Source organism: Prionailurus viverrinus, chromosome B4, assembly GCF_022837055.1.
Source record: "Prionailurus viverrinus isolate Anna chromosome B4, UM_Priviv_1.0, whole genome shotgun sequence".
Taxonomy (NCBI): Eukaryota; Metazoa; Chordata; class Mammalia; order Carnivora; family Felidae; genus Prionailurus; species Prionailurus viverrinus.
The window spans coordinates 7,881,250-7,895,000 of record NC_062567.1 but is presented as its reverse complement, the minus strand read 5'-3'; the positions used below and the strand labels follow the sequence as shown (position 1 = coordinate 7,895,000).

The 13,751-nt window shown below is 46.1% G+C and overlaps 1 long non-coding RNA gene across 2 annotated transcripts in view; it reads left to right on the top strand.

The window, feature by feature from the left end:
• Positions 1-13,751, top strand: part of LOC125169858 (uncharacterized) — a 38,966-nt gene that overhangs the window by 7,920 nt on the left and 17,295 nt on the right. For both annotated transcript variants that reach the window (XR_007153816.1, XR_007153815.1), the window contains exons 3-4: positions 8,292-8,461; positions 11,653-11,743. This is a non-coding gene — a long non-coding RNA (uncharacterized LOC125169858). The remainder of the gene's footprint in view (positions 1-8,291; positions 8,462-11,652; positions 11,744-13,751) is intronic.

Below are 13,751 nucleotides of genomic sequence, written 5' to 3'. Positions count from 1 at the left end.
ACTTTGCTAATGATTCACGTAAGAATATAGCAGGCTAAACATATGTATTGCCTTCATCACTTCACCTCCCATTCATTTCTTTTTTTCTTTAATGTTTATTTATTTTTGAGAGAGAGAGAGAGAGAGAGAGCAGGGAAGGGGCAAGAGAGGGGGGACAGAGCATCCCTAGCAGGCTCCACGCTGACAGCAGAGAGCTCGATGTGGGGCTTGAACTCACAAACCATGAGATTGTGACCTGAGCCAAAGTTGGATGTTTAACTGACTGAACCACCCAGGCGCCCCCCCCCCCCCTTTATTTCTTAAACCCTTATCATCTGGGTTCTAGTCTCACAACTGTTCTGAAGCTGTGTTCTCTTAGGTCCCAACCTGATTTTCAGTCTCTGACAGCTGGGAGCATCCATTAAATCTAAGTATTTTTCCCCAAGTTGAATCTTTCAAGCAGAGCAAAGATGCTCTTTGCTCCTTGGGCAAAGACATTCATCAGCCTGACCTCACATATTACTTCTATGACAATGACCTGAAAAATCGCCACCTCTGGGCATTATTCACTCCATTGAACAAGCTGAATGTCTCCTCTGGTTTCCATTGGGAACCTTGTTTTAAACTGTGTGCCAGGCATCTCATTCATGAAATTCATTCGTCCATCCATCACCCTCTCTGGTTGTGAAAGGCCAGCCTCTCTCCTTAGATTTCTTTTTTTTAAAATTTTTTTTTTTCAACATTTATTTATTTTTGGGACAGAGAGAGACAGAGCATGAACGGGGGAGGGGCAGAGAGAGAGGGAGTCACAGAATCGGAAACAGGCTCCAGGCTCTGAGCCATCAGCCCAGAGCCCGACGCGGGGCTCGAACTCACGGACCGCGAGATCGTGACCTGGCTGAAGTCGGACGCTTAACCGACTGCGCCACCCAGGCGCCCCTCTCCTTAGATTTCTTGAGCTGGGAGGAGTATAGACACACACACAGTTAAATCATTCTGCACGATATGGAAGCAGGGGTACTCCACTGGCGTCTCAGGAAGGAGATTGGGATCCTAAAGGAGGAAATGGAAGGGTCAAGAGAGGCGGGAAGCAGGGAGGGCTAGCTAACAGCATGACAGAAGACCACGGTCTATGGAGAGACACATAAAACATTCCCTTTGTGGGAATGCGGGACTTCAGAAGAACGATGTCTGACAGTAAAGTTGAAGAGTTTGCAAACTGTGTGGCATTCCTGTGCAACTCCTGAACTTCCTAACACTCTTTGGGCTCTTTGGGGGAATGAAAAGGGTCATAGCCCAGGATTTTCCGGAAAGCAAGGAGAAGTAAAATAGAGCTGGGTATAATCATTTGGAGTCAGAGGACAGCAGATAAATCAATTGCAGTGTGGGTAAGAAAGCAAATCCCCGTGCCCTTAGGTATCTTAGGCAAATATGTGTTCTAAGCTCTGCCATCATCACTACCTAAGTCATTGACTTTGATATTAAGTAAAAGAGTGACCTTAAGAAGTAGGAAGCCATGGAGATTCTTGGATTATATAATATTCATAAATAGGACATCAACCTGTGGCATGAGGTGCCTGTGCTTCGTAGATGTGAGAACACTCACGGGGCCAGCTGCATCTGTTTACTGCCATGAAGGGTTCGGCCCTCACCTTTTGGCTTCCTTCTTGGGCTCTAAGCTTCTTTCTTAAGCTCTTTAAGAGGCCTGGTGACCCTCTCATATCTCAGGGGTATAGTAATAATCACGCTGCATATCTTTATATCATTTCACAGTTTACAGAACTCATTCACACACATTTTATTCTCATAATAGTCTTTAGAAGGTATTATTCTTCCCATTTTACAGGTGAGGAAACTGAGGTTCAAAAAGGGTTCCATGATTCGCTCAAACTCACGCATGTAGTAAGTGTCCGAGTGAGTGAGAATTCTGTCTGTTGCGCTCCCCTTACCCCTGGAGCTGCCTTCCGAACATGAGTTCTTCTGACTGATTCAAGCACCTCTCTCTATAAAGTTGGTTAAGGGATTTGTGCTTCTGTTGCTGACTTTTTTCAAGGTTTCAAATTAGTATTGGGGAAAAGTATGACCTTTATGAGAGTTTAGGGAATAGTTACAAACATTCAAAATGTGGAAATCTCACCTTAAGTATTCATCTGAGTGGAGTCAGCTGAGGAGGTACTAAGAGGGACAAGAAAAACCAGAAGATGCATATCCCAGCTACAGAAAGGTTGAGAACTGCGTACAAATCCACCAAGAGTTTGATGGAAATATTCGAGCATTTTCCTTAAGGATTTCATGAAGAATTGCCAAATGCTAAATACAAAGCACTGTTTTATACTTATGAGAAGACTCTTTGCTTCCATGTTTCAGGCAGATCTAAAGCAGAGCAATTCTCTGAGTCAAGCTCACCTATGTAAAGTGTCACGTCTTTCCAGGGCAGACTGAAGCCCTGCGTCGAAGCAAAAGCCCAGAAACTGTAAAGGGATAAGGCTACAGGATTCATGCTACACAGGCTTCATCGTCTTGCCCATCTTCACGTCTTCGTTTGGTTTTACTCAGAAGCCCTTAACCAGACTGGTGGGGGGACAAAAAGGGAGTGTGGGCCATGCAGGTGATAGGGAGAGCTGGCCAGGGCACAGAGTTCGCTTCAGTCTCTGTCTCTCTCAGGAAGGGCAGACGAACCCTTAGGAACTGTGCATTCTGGTGGGAGAAAAATTATTCTCAATGGGGGTATTTAAATATGCACATTTCCAACCAACTATTTGAGGATCACAGGGCCAGTTGACATATCCAGTAATTCTTCCCTCTCCCTCAGCCATGGTTTCGGTCTCCCGCAGTCAAGGTCCAAAGCAGATGACCCTCCTTCTGATGGATGGTCAGAAGGTCACCAGGAGCCTTGTGGTATGTCATTCACCTTGCTTCATCTCATCATGTAGGCATTTGATCATCTCATGTCATCACAAGAAGAGCGAGTACAGCGTGATATGATACGTAACTTTTATTATAGTATATCATCATTGTTCTACTTCATTATTCGTGTTGTTAGTCCCTTACTGTGCCTAATTTAGAAGTTAAAACCTTATCATAGTTGTGTATATACGGGAAAAAATGTAGTGTATGTGGAGTTTGGTACCATCTCTGATTTCAGGCACCCAATGGGGGGCTTGGAATGTGTTCCCATGGATAAAGGGCACAACTATACCAACAAGTCCCTAATAGGCTTGAGTTTTGTCTTTCATCAGCTCATATCCCAAGTTTAGGAAGAAGAGCAAAATTAGGTCATTTAATTTTCATTGACTTTCCCTTCCCCTTCCTCTCCTGGGAAGAGGAACAGACCCGGTAGATTCATAAATTGAATAGTTTAAGCAATTAAAATCTGACTCGAGCTAACTAGGATATAATAGTAAGGAAGGAGTCATCTAATTTAATAAGTGGGAAGACATGATCAAGAATAAGCCATTCTAACTTCCACTCTGTTAAAAAAAAAGTTGTGTTAAGAAATTCCAAATGTTTGAAACATTTCTAAGGAGGCCAAATAATTTTTTATTTTATCAGTGTATTTACTACAAGGTATCTTTAAGTTGTGAGGGCCTTTGGTGCATTAAGAATGTCCAGGCTGTTGGCACAAAAACAGACACTCAGATCAATGGAACAGAATAGAGAACCCAGAAATAGACCCACAAATGTATGACAAATTAATCTTTGACAAAGCAGGAAAGAATATCCAATGGAATAAAGACAGTCTCTTCAACAAGTGGTGCTGGGAAAACTGGACAGCGACATGCAGAAAAATGAACCTGGACCACTTTCTTACACCAGACACAAAAAATAAACTCAAAATGGATTAAAAACCTAAATGTAAGACAGGAAGCCATCAAAATCCTTGAGGAGAAAGCAGGCAAAAACCTCTTTGACCTTGGCTGCAGCAACTCCTTACTCAACACGTCTCCAGAGGCAAGGGAAACAAAAGCAAAAATGAAATATTGGGACCTCATCAACATAAAAAGCTTCTGCACAGCGAAGGAAACAATCAGCAAAACTAAAAGGCAACTGACGGAATGGGAGAAGATATTTGCAAACGACATATCAGATAAAGGGTTAGTATCCAAAATCTATAAGGAACTTATCAAACTCAACACCCAAAAAACAAATAATCCAGTGAAGAAATGGGCAAAAGACATGAATAAACATTTCTCCAAAGAAGACATCCAGATGGCCAACCGACACATGAAAAAATGCTCCACATCACTCATCATCAGGGAAATACAAATCAAAACCACAATGAGATACCACTTTATACCTGTCAGAATGGCTCACATTAACAACTCAGTCAACAACAGAGGTTGGCGAGGATGCAGAGAAAGAGGATCTCTTTTGCACTGCTGGTGGGAATGCAAGCTGGTGCAGCCACTCTGGAAAACAGTATGGAGGTTCCTCAAAAAATTAAAAAATAGACCCACCCTACGACCCAGCAATCGCACTACTAGGTATTTATCCGAGGGATACAGGTGTGCTGTTTTTGAAGGGACACGTACACCCCAATGTTTATAGCAGCACTATCAACAATAGCCAAAGTATGGAAAGCGCCCAATGTCCATCGATGGATGAATGGATAAAGAAGATGTGATATATATGTATATATATATACACAATGTAGTATTACTTGGCAATCAAAAAGAATGAAATCTTGCCATTTGCAACTACGTGGATGGAACTAGAGGGTATCATACTAAGCGAAATCAGTCAGAGAAAGACAAATATCATATGAGGACTTAAAAAAATTTTTTATTAATGTTTATTTATTTTTGAGAGAGAGAGACAGAGCCTGAGTGGGGGAGGGGCAGAGAGACGGAGATACAGAATCCGAAGCAGACTCCAGGCTCCGAGCTGTCAGCACAGAGCCTGATGCGGGGCTTGAACTCACAAACCATGAGATCATGACCTGAGCTGAAGCCGGATGCTCAACCGACTGAGCCACCCAGGCGCCCCAAGGAGGACTTTAAGACACAGAACAGATGAATACAAGGGAAGGGAAGCAAAAATAATATAAAAACAGGGAGGGCGACAAAACATAAGAGACTCTAAAATATGGAGAACAAACAGAGAGGGTTGCTGGAGGGTTTGTGGGAGGGGGGGTGGGCTAGATGGGTAAGGGGCGTTAAGGAATCTACTCCTGAAATCATTGTTGCACTATATGCTAACTATCTTGGATGTAAATTAAAAAAAAATAAATTAAATTAAAAAAAAAGACTTCAAATATTCTGCACTTAAAGCCATATTTCTCAACTTTAATATGCATACAAATCACCTGAGAATCTTGTTAAAATAAGGTCCTGATGCATTCTGGAGTAAGGCTTGAGATCCTGCATTTCTAATAAGCTCCTAAGGCATGCCAATGATGCTGTCATAAAGACCACACTTTGAAGAGCAAAGTCTCATAAGGTCCAAGTTTTGGGTGAGGAGGAAGTCCCCTGGTGATTCATATGCAAGAGAATCTTTGCCCAAGGTCAAGGGACATTAAAAGAATATCCTTACAAAACGCTAGCTACATTTACTCAAGGAATGTTAATGACATGGTCAAGATTTTTTTTCAATTTAATGTATCTCTAAGCAACTAGACTGTTTTTGGGGCACCTGGGTGGCTCAGTCCGTTGAGCATCTGACTTGACTTAGGTCATGATCTCCCGGTTCTTGGGTTCAAGCCCCACTTCAGGCTCTATGCTGACAGCTCAGAGCCTGGAGCCTGCTTTGGACTCTCTCTCTCTCTCCCCCTCCCTCCCTCCCTCTCCCTCTCGCTCTGTGCCCCTCCCCCACTCATGTTCTGTCTCTCAAAAATAAATGTTAAAAAAAAAAGCCTATGTTGCACACAGGAATGCTTCTTTTGCTTAAGATGAGCTACTTCCGTACCTGTGGCCTTATAGTGGTTTTCATGCCTCTGTCTCAGAATGTTTTTCCAACACTAATTCATTAAGTAGATGATGGAGAAACTGAAGCTCCAAGAGAACCAGAAGAAGGACATGGCTCCTGATCCCCAACCTGTAGCTTTCTTCAAAAAACAAGAAAAACCTTTGCCAATTCAGGGACACTGCCTGACAGGTAGAGTTGCTATAAAAGCAGTGCATTATTATTATTAAAAAATTTTTAATGTGGGGGCGCCTGCGTGGCTCTGTCGGTTAAGCGTCCGACTCCAGCTCAGGTCATGATCTCGCGGTCCTGAGTTCGAGCCCCGCGTCGGGCTCTGGGCTGATGGCTCAGAGCCTGGAGCCTGCTTCTGATTCTGTGTCTCCCTCTGTCTCTGCCCCTCCCCCGTTAATGCTCTGTCTCTCTCTGTCTCAAAAATAAATAAACAAAAAAATTGTCAAAAAAATAGCTTCAAAAATTTTTTTTTAATTTTTTTTTTCAACGTTTATTTATTTTTGGGACAGAGAGAGACAGAGCGTGAACAGGGGAGGGGCAGAGAGAGAGGGAGACACAGAATCGGAAACAGGCTCCAGGCTCTGAGCCATCAGCCCAGAGCCCGACGCGGGGCTCGAACTCACGGACCGCGAGATCGTGACCTGGCTGAAGTCGGACGCTTAACCGACTGCGCCACCCAGGCGCCCCCCAAAAAAAATTTTTTAATGTGTATTTATATTTGAGAGAGAGAGAAAGAGAGAGCGAGAGAGAGCACAAGCAGGGGAGGGGCAGACAGAGAGGGAGACACAGCATCTGAAGCGGGCTCCAGGCTCTGAGCTGTCAGCACAGAGCCCTATGCAGGGCTCAACCCCAAGAACCATGAGATTATGACCTGAGCTGAAATCAAGAGTTGGACTCTCAACCAACTGAGCCACCCAGGCGTCCCTAAAAGCAGTGTATTATTAAAACAAGGCTATAAGATGACAGGCTATGATTTTTGGCAAAGTATATTTCAAATAATTAATTGAAAAAAAAAAACCCATAGGGGCACTTGGGTGGCTCAGTCGGTTAAGTGTTCGACTCTTGGTTTCAGCTCGGGGCATGATCTCATGGTTCATGAGTTCAAGCCCCGCATGGGGATCTGTGCTGACAGATGGAGCCTGCTTGGGATTCTCTCTCTCTCTCTCTCTCTCTCTCTCTCTCTCTCTCTCTCTCTCTCCCTCTCTCTCTGCCCCTCCCATGGTTGCTCTCTAACTCTTTCTCTCAAAAATACACAAATAAACATTTAAAGAAAAGAAAAAAGCCATACACATTGGCTTGCAGAGGGAAAAGCATATTTAAATGTATTTTAAAAACATATAGCTTTTGTCTTCTTGCCCAGTGAAGAGATACCTGCAGGATGGCATCGACTGGATATGTTTAAATAAGGGAAAAAGTATCTAGTAACTGAAACAGGAGGACCGGCGTGTGCCAGCGCAGTGTGACATTTCAGCAGCAGCCTGTGGTGACCACCCTCCTCAGGGCTATCAGGGGATAGCCCTGATCGCTATCCCCTGACGCACTGTTTGCCATCTCCACCGCCTTCCATTTCACCTGCGCTTGCCTTCCAGGAACAACCAAAACTGTCCTCCGGGGACAGAGCCTTCTTGGCAGCCGTCTCAGGATGGTGAAGTGATGACCCAGTTCTCCCCCAAGTCAGAGCCGATGAGGAGAGGGGTTGAGGTGGGAGGGCCCGAGGTTCCCCCCCCCACAGCTGCTGGAGCAGCCCCTGGCTTTCAGAGGGGGGCTGGGGGAGGGGCGGGCAGCACCCCAGTCCGCTCCCCAGGCTTGGATGACCTGGCAGGTGCTCACACTTTCCTTAGGGGAGACTCACAAGGAAGACTCCTGACCCTGCTCACATGCAGATTCCGAAATCACTGACTCATTATGAGCCCCCTGAATTATACTTTTTCAGTTTTCACGAATGCCCCAGGACCAAGAAGGTTGACATAAAAGAACTTGGGGATCTCGCAGTTGTATGACTCAATTCCTTTGTGATTACTAGGCAGTCGAGTTGGAACAAAGCCTAGTCGGTGAGAAGTTACTGACCTATAAATACTCCTCCCAGTGGGTCCTGCTCATTCACTCAGTGGCTCACCAGGCTCAGCCGGCCTCTCCAGGGCGACATTCCTCTCCATCTGACCCCCACATCCCCTCCTCCCTCAAATCTCTCCCTTCTTCTGCAGCCTGGATACTTTCTGTGCTGCCCCTGCCCACCCCCGCCCCCCACCTGCCCCGCTTGTAGGGATGACTCACGTCCTGGCCTGTCAAAGACCTCGTTGGTCCTTGAAGCTCATCTTAAATGCCACCTCCTTCATGGCGATTTCCTGAGTGTCCCCCAAACAACTACCTCTCCTTTCTTCCTCTTTCTCTTTTTACAGGGCTTGGAATGTTCTGCCTGGTGGCGTGGCTGTTTCTGTGCACCCCACAGATCTCACCTCTCTGTAGCCAAGGCCGTGCATTCGTTCCCCGTGGCACCTGGCACATGGAATTAACTCGCCATTTCTAAAATGAAACTGACTTGCTGTACACGGAAACCAGACGGAAGGGGGTAAGGAAGAGACTAGGGGGTCAAGAAGGGAGGGCAGAAGGCTGGTGGGCAAATGCAAGGGAGCAGGAAGGTGATTGCTGACAGTGCAGTCAGCCAGTGTGATGGCAACCAGGAGGAAAGGACACAGTGGATGAGTCTAGAGAGTCGAGTCGATTCTGAGCCACTGATGTATCTCGCCCCTTACAGGGGCCCACAGGAACCCGTGCGTGGGCAGAGCATTAGCATCTCAGAGCACGAGATCCGCAGAGTGTGGTATCACCAGTGGGTCACTGCAAGCAAAGCGCACGGTCACTGTTCTTGGACCAGCGAGACCCCAACAGCACGGGAGCCGGGTGGGGGAGAGGCCACAACTGAGGGACACGGTTCCAGGTCCGGAGGAAGAGTCCCTGCTGAGCTTGACCAGTGTTAGGGGGCCGGGCGCAGATCCAAGGAGAATGCCGGGCTCCAGGAGACAGTCCCCTCTGGAGTCCCATGTCCTCCAGCTCAAACAAGATGAACCTCTCACCGATTTTTAAGGATTTCCAGAAAAGGAGATGGTATTCCTTTCTTCCACAGGGAAGGTTGCTTTCTTGGGTTAGTTAAGGGTGCATCTGTGAACTACTGAGACTGCCTGCACACTGTTTTGTGAGGCCCTGATTCAAGGTCATTGCACAGGACTGCCGTCCAGCCCTAAATGCTCCAGGTTGAACAGCGGAGAGGACACCCCTGGGCGTGGTGGCCACTGAGTGGATGGAATATGTGTAGAAATTACCTCGTGCTTTCTGGACTCTGAAACCAGCCCAGTGACCAGGGTAGTGGGGCCGAGGCATGGGGTGGGGTGCGGGGGGATGAGAGGCCGTTTATCTGAATCAGGGTGTGGTCACACAGCTCAGAGAAGAGGCTGAAAGCTGGGAGCTGCTCCTACCATAGGGCCTTGGAGTGATGGCACTCCACAAATACCTCCAGCCTGTGCTCAGTGACAGTCCGAACCTGACACAGGGCCGTTCTTTTACAAAGGTATGCAGCCCAGGTATCCCTCAGAACTAAAGCCTGAGGGATGGCCTCAATCAGAGAGCTGGGCTAGCTGCCGTAGAGATCTCTGTGATCCCCAGGATGCAACCAAGGGAGGAAGCAAGGGCCTTTGCTTTTATTTCGGTGCTGGGGCAATTTTTCCCTTTAATTCTCAATTGCTCTCGTTTCTGGTCAGCTGCTAGCAGGAGGCAGCTCTCTGCCTGGGCCCACAGCTCCTCAGAAATCCTGTGTGCCTGTCACCAGAGAGGCCCAATCCAGACAGTTGTCCCGTGGGATCGTTCAGGGTACCCCGCATGGAACCCAGTTGTTCAAGCAAACAAACTCACAAGCTGCAGGCAGGTTGCCCTCCAAGTTTAAACATACTGTGTCCTGCCTAATGTTTTTGGGAGGCTGGGGAGGTGGGGAGGGGTGCCATTCAGACTAGAAAATTCTGCCTCAAAGAAACCTGTTACAGTAAATTTGAAGTGGATTCAGGGTCAATATTTCAGAAAAGGAGTCAAGAGACTTTAAGGGGACTCTTTATTTATTTTTTAAAGTTTATTTATTTTTAGAGAGAGTTCATGTGGGGAAGGGGCAGAGAGAGAGGGAGAGAGAGAGAATCCCAAGCAGGCTTCCCACCGGTAGCACAGAACCCGATGTGGGGCTTGAACTCACAAACTGTGAGATCATGACCTGAGCTGAAACCAAGAGTTGGATGCTGAACCGACTGAGCCACCCAGGTGCCCCTGAGGGGACTCTTTAAGGCCAGATATCGTTATGGACTGATTTGGGTTTTCCCAAATTCACGTGTGAAGCCCTAACCCCTGGTACCTCAGAATGTGCCCAAATTTGGAGACCACTGTTAACAGAGTAATTAAGTTAAAATGAGCTCATTAATGTGGCCCCTAATCCAGTGTGGCTGCTATCTTTATTAGAAGAGATCAGGAGGGGCGCCTGGGTGGCTCAGTCGGTTAAGCATCAGACTTCGGCTCAGGTCATGATCTCACACTCTGTGAGTTCAAGCCCCACGTCAGGCTCTGTGCTGACAGCTCAGAGCCTGGAGCCTGCTTCAGATTCTGTGTCTCCCTCTCTCTGACCCTCCCCTGTTCACGCTCTGTCTTTCTCTGTCTCAAAAATAAATAAACATTAAAAAAAATTAAAAAAAAAAAAAGAAGAAGAGATCGGGATCCAGACAAGGGGGAAGGCCCTGTGGAGATACGAAGAGAAGGTGGCCGAGGAAAGAGGCCTCGGAAGGAACCAGCCCCGTCCGCACCTTGATCTCAGACTTCAGTCTCCACAATGCTGAGAAGTGAATTTTTGTTATTTAAGCGTCCCAGGCTGTGGGACCTTGTTGTGGCATTCCAAGCAAACTCATACAGGGCCTGGGAGAGAGGGAGGGCAAGGGTTGCAGTGCTCTGGAATGACAGTTTAGGTGGAGGGTTCCAGATTAGGGAGACTCAGAAAGGTGGGGGATTAAGGACAATAGTAGGTAAGGCTGGATTAAGGTAAAAGTAACCAGCTGGTCTAACTCTGTTCCCTTTACTTCTCTTCCACATACCCTTCTCAGCTTGCTTCTTGCAGCTGGAGGTCTTATCAGGTCTCTCAGGAATATATACCATTTATTAGGAGGCCCCTGAAAGTGGAAAAATACCTTGTCCCTCCCACCTCCGTGCCAGCAATCTCTACTGGTGGGACTTCATAATGGTGGTGGAGAATGCAGAGTGAACACCTTTCTCAAGTGGCTCTCAGATTGTATCACTTGGGGAACAGCCTGCTATTTCTACTGTCTTTAAGTTTACTTATTTTATTTTGAGAGAGAGAGAGAAAGAAAGAGAGAGCATGAGCAGGTTGGGCAGAGAGAGAGAGAGAGAGAGAGAGAGAGAGAGAGAGAGAGAGAATCCCAAGCAGGCTCTGTACTGCCCAACATGGGGCTCAAACCCACGAACTGTGAGATCATGACCTGAGAGGAAACAATGATTCGGACGCCGAACCAACTGAGCCACCCATGTGCCTCTATTTCTACTCTTAATTAAGTCTGCCTAATGGAAGAAGTAAAAGATTTAAAGAAAAAAAGTGATTGTGGACTGTGGGACATCGCAGTGAGTTTTCAAATGGAACAAAATCCCCTATGCAGAGTCCCCATGTAGAGTCCTGGCTCCTCTTTAGTCTCAGATCTTGATTCCTCCCTTTTTTATTTTTAGTACTTGAAAACAAAATCAGCAGCCTCACACAAATAAGAGTTGGACCAACATTGGAAGTTCTGCCATCGAGTGGACCCACAGAGCCCCAGAGGTGAGTTATTTCATTAGTTCGTGTCTTGATTTCTCCATGTGCAAACCTGTGGGCCATGCTCCCCACTGCCTCCTTGCTCAAAATGCAGTCAGGGACATTCAAGCTAAAATAAATTCAGGTTCCCAGTAAGTATAAAGTAAATATCTACCTCCAACATACTTTTTTAAAATTATTTTTTAAAGTTTATTTATTTGAGAGAGAGAGAGAGAGAGAGAGAGAGAGAGAGCACATGGGTGGGGCAGGGAGAGAGAGTCCCAAGCAGGCTCTACACTGCCAATGCCGAGCTCAGTATGTGGCTCGAACTCATGAACTGTGAGATCATGACCTGTGCCAAAGCTGGACGTCTAACGGGCTGAACCACCAGCCGCTCCCAACATACTTCTTACTAGAAGTGGGAAAGATAGTGAGCCAAAGCTTAAGTTCCCCCTTTTAGCCTTTGAGTTTGAAAAGGACTACTTTCTTTTCATGAAAAACAAAAACAATAACAACACCCCCTCCCGCAAAACAACAAAACAAAACAAAACCCCAACCACTCATTTTGCTCATTAAACTGCTATGATTTCCTTTTAATAACAGGCCTGGAATAGGTAGAAATTCCCTAAACCCATTGAAAAGATGGCTGTCCTCTCACTATAATTTTGATGATTACAGCTAACAGCAGCTCACTTAGTTGGCTTCATTTGGGAGGACTGAAACTTATCTCTTGGAGTGTCTACCTTATAATAGTCGCTGTTTTGATAGAATCTCTTCAAAATCCGTTAAACATCCCTTTTTCTTCCTAACCATTGTCCACTGGATGTAGGGTTATCATAATATTACCGTTGCATTAGGAGGTGTAATCCAGTCCTGTCACCAATGAGCCACTGTGGTTTTTTTCCCCTTAGGGCTAAATGATCATGTTCTTAGGGATCGTGTGTCTACTTGGTGCCACTGCCTGTTTTCGCCAGTCTATCTATTTTGAGTCTCTGCCCCTTGCCGTGGGCTGTGAGAGCAGACGCCGAGCTTGTTAGACTATGTCTACAACTAGATACAATTGGCTGTGAACTTCAGGTGTCAGGGGATCTTTGGCGAACAGCGGTACAGTAGACATTCATGAATACCACCCCAGCTTGCATTACTGCCTTTCCAACAGCCCCTGATTTCTGCTGGAGGACCCACATGTTTCTACCTGGGGCTCCGAGGTTGGAGCCCTTGAGCATAGCTAAGCCAGTCAGCACGTTGCATTCCCCTAGGCATGTGATTGGTCCAGAGGTGATATATGGACCCAAGAAGGTCCAATCAGAGTGTTCTCGGCATCTCTAGCTTATGATGCCTTGATAAAGGCATACCTGCTCTCTCTTAGACATGGAACAGAGCACATGGCCTGCATCTGTCCGCAGTTATCTTGTCACCGTTAGTGAGCTAGCTTTCGGATGAGGTTGATCCCAATGAAGGCAGAATGGAGAGAAGGATTGAAACAGTTCTTTGGTGCCACCTTCTTTTTTAATGTTTATTTATTTTTGAGAGAGACAGAGACAAAATGTGAGTGGGTTAGGGGCAGAGAGAGAGGGAGACACAGAATCCGAAGCAGGCTCCAGGCTCCGAGCTGGCAGCACAGAGCCTGACGTGGGGCTTGAACTCATGAACTGCAAGATCGTGACCTGAACTGAAGTTGGAGGCTTAACCGACTGAGCCACCCAGGTGCCCTGTTTGATGACATCTTCTAAGCACTGGATTAACCATTGCCTAAAGGTCCCTTGACCTCTGGATCTTTCTTTCTTTCTTTCTTTCTTTCTTTCTTTCTTTCTTTCTTTCTCTCCTTCTTTCTTTCTTTTCTTCCTTAATGAGGCTTTATATGATAAATCTCCTTATTGTCTAAGCCAGTTTAAGTTAGCTTTTCTGATATTTACATCAAAGAGAGTCCTAACTGACTCATAATGTGAAAGAATTTGGACTTGACTTGGTCTGAAATCTATTTTGGTACTTCAGAAGATACTGTTGATATACTTCCTGGTAATACATGGGTATT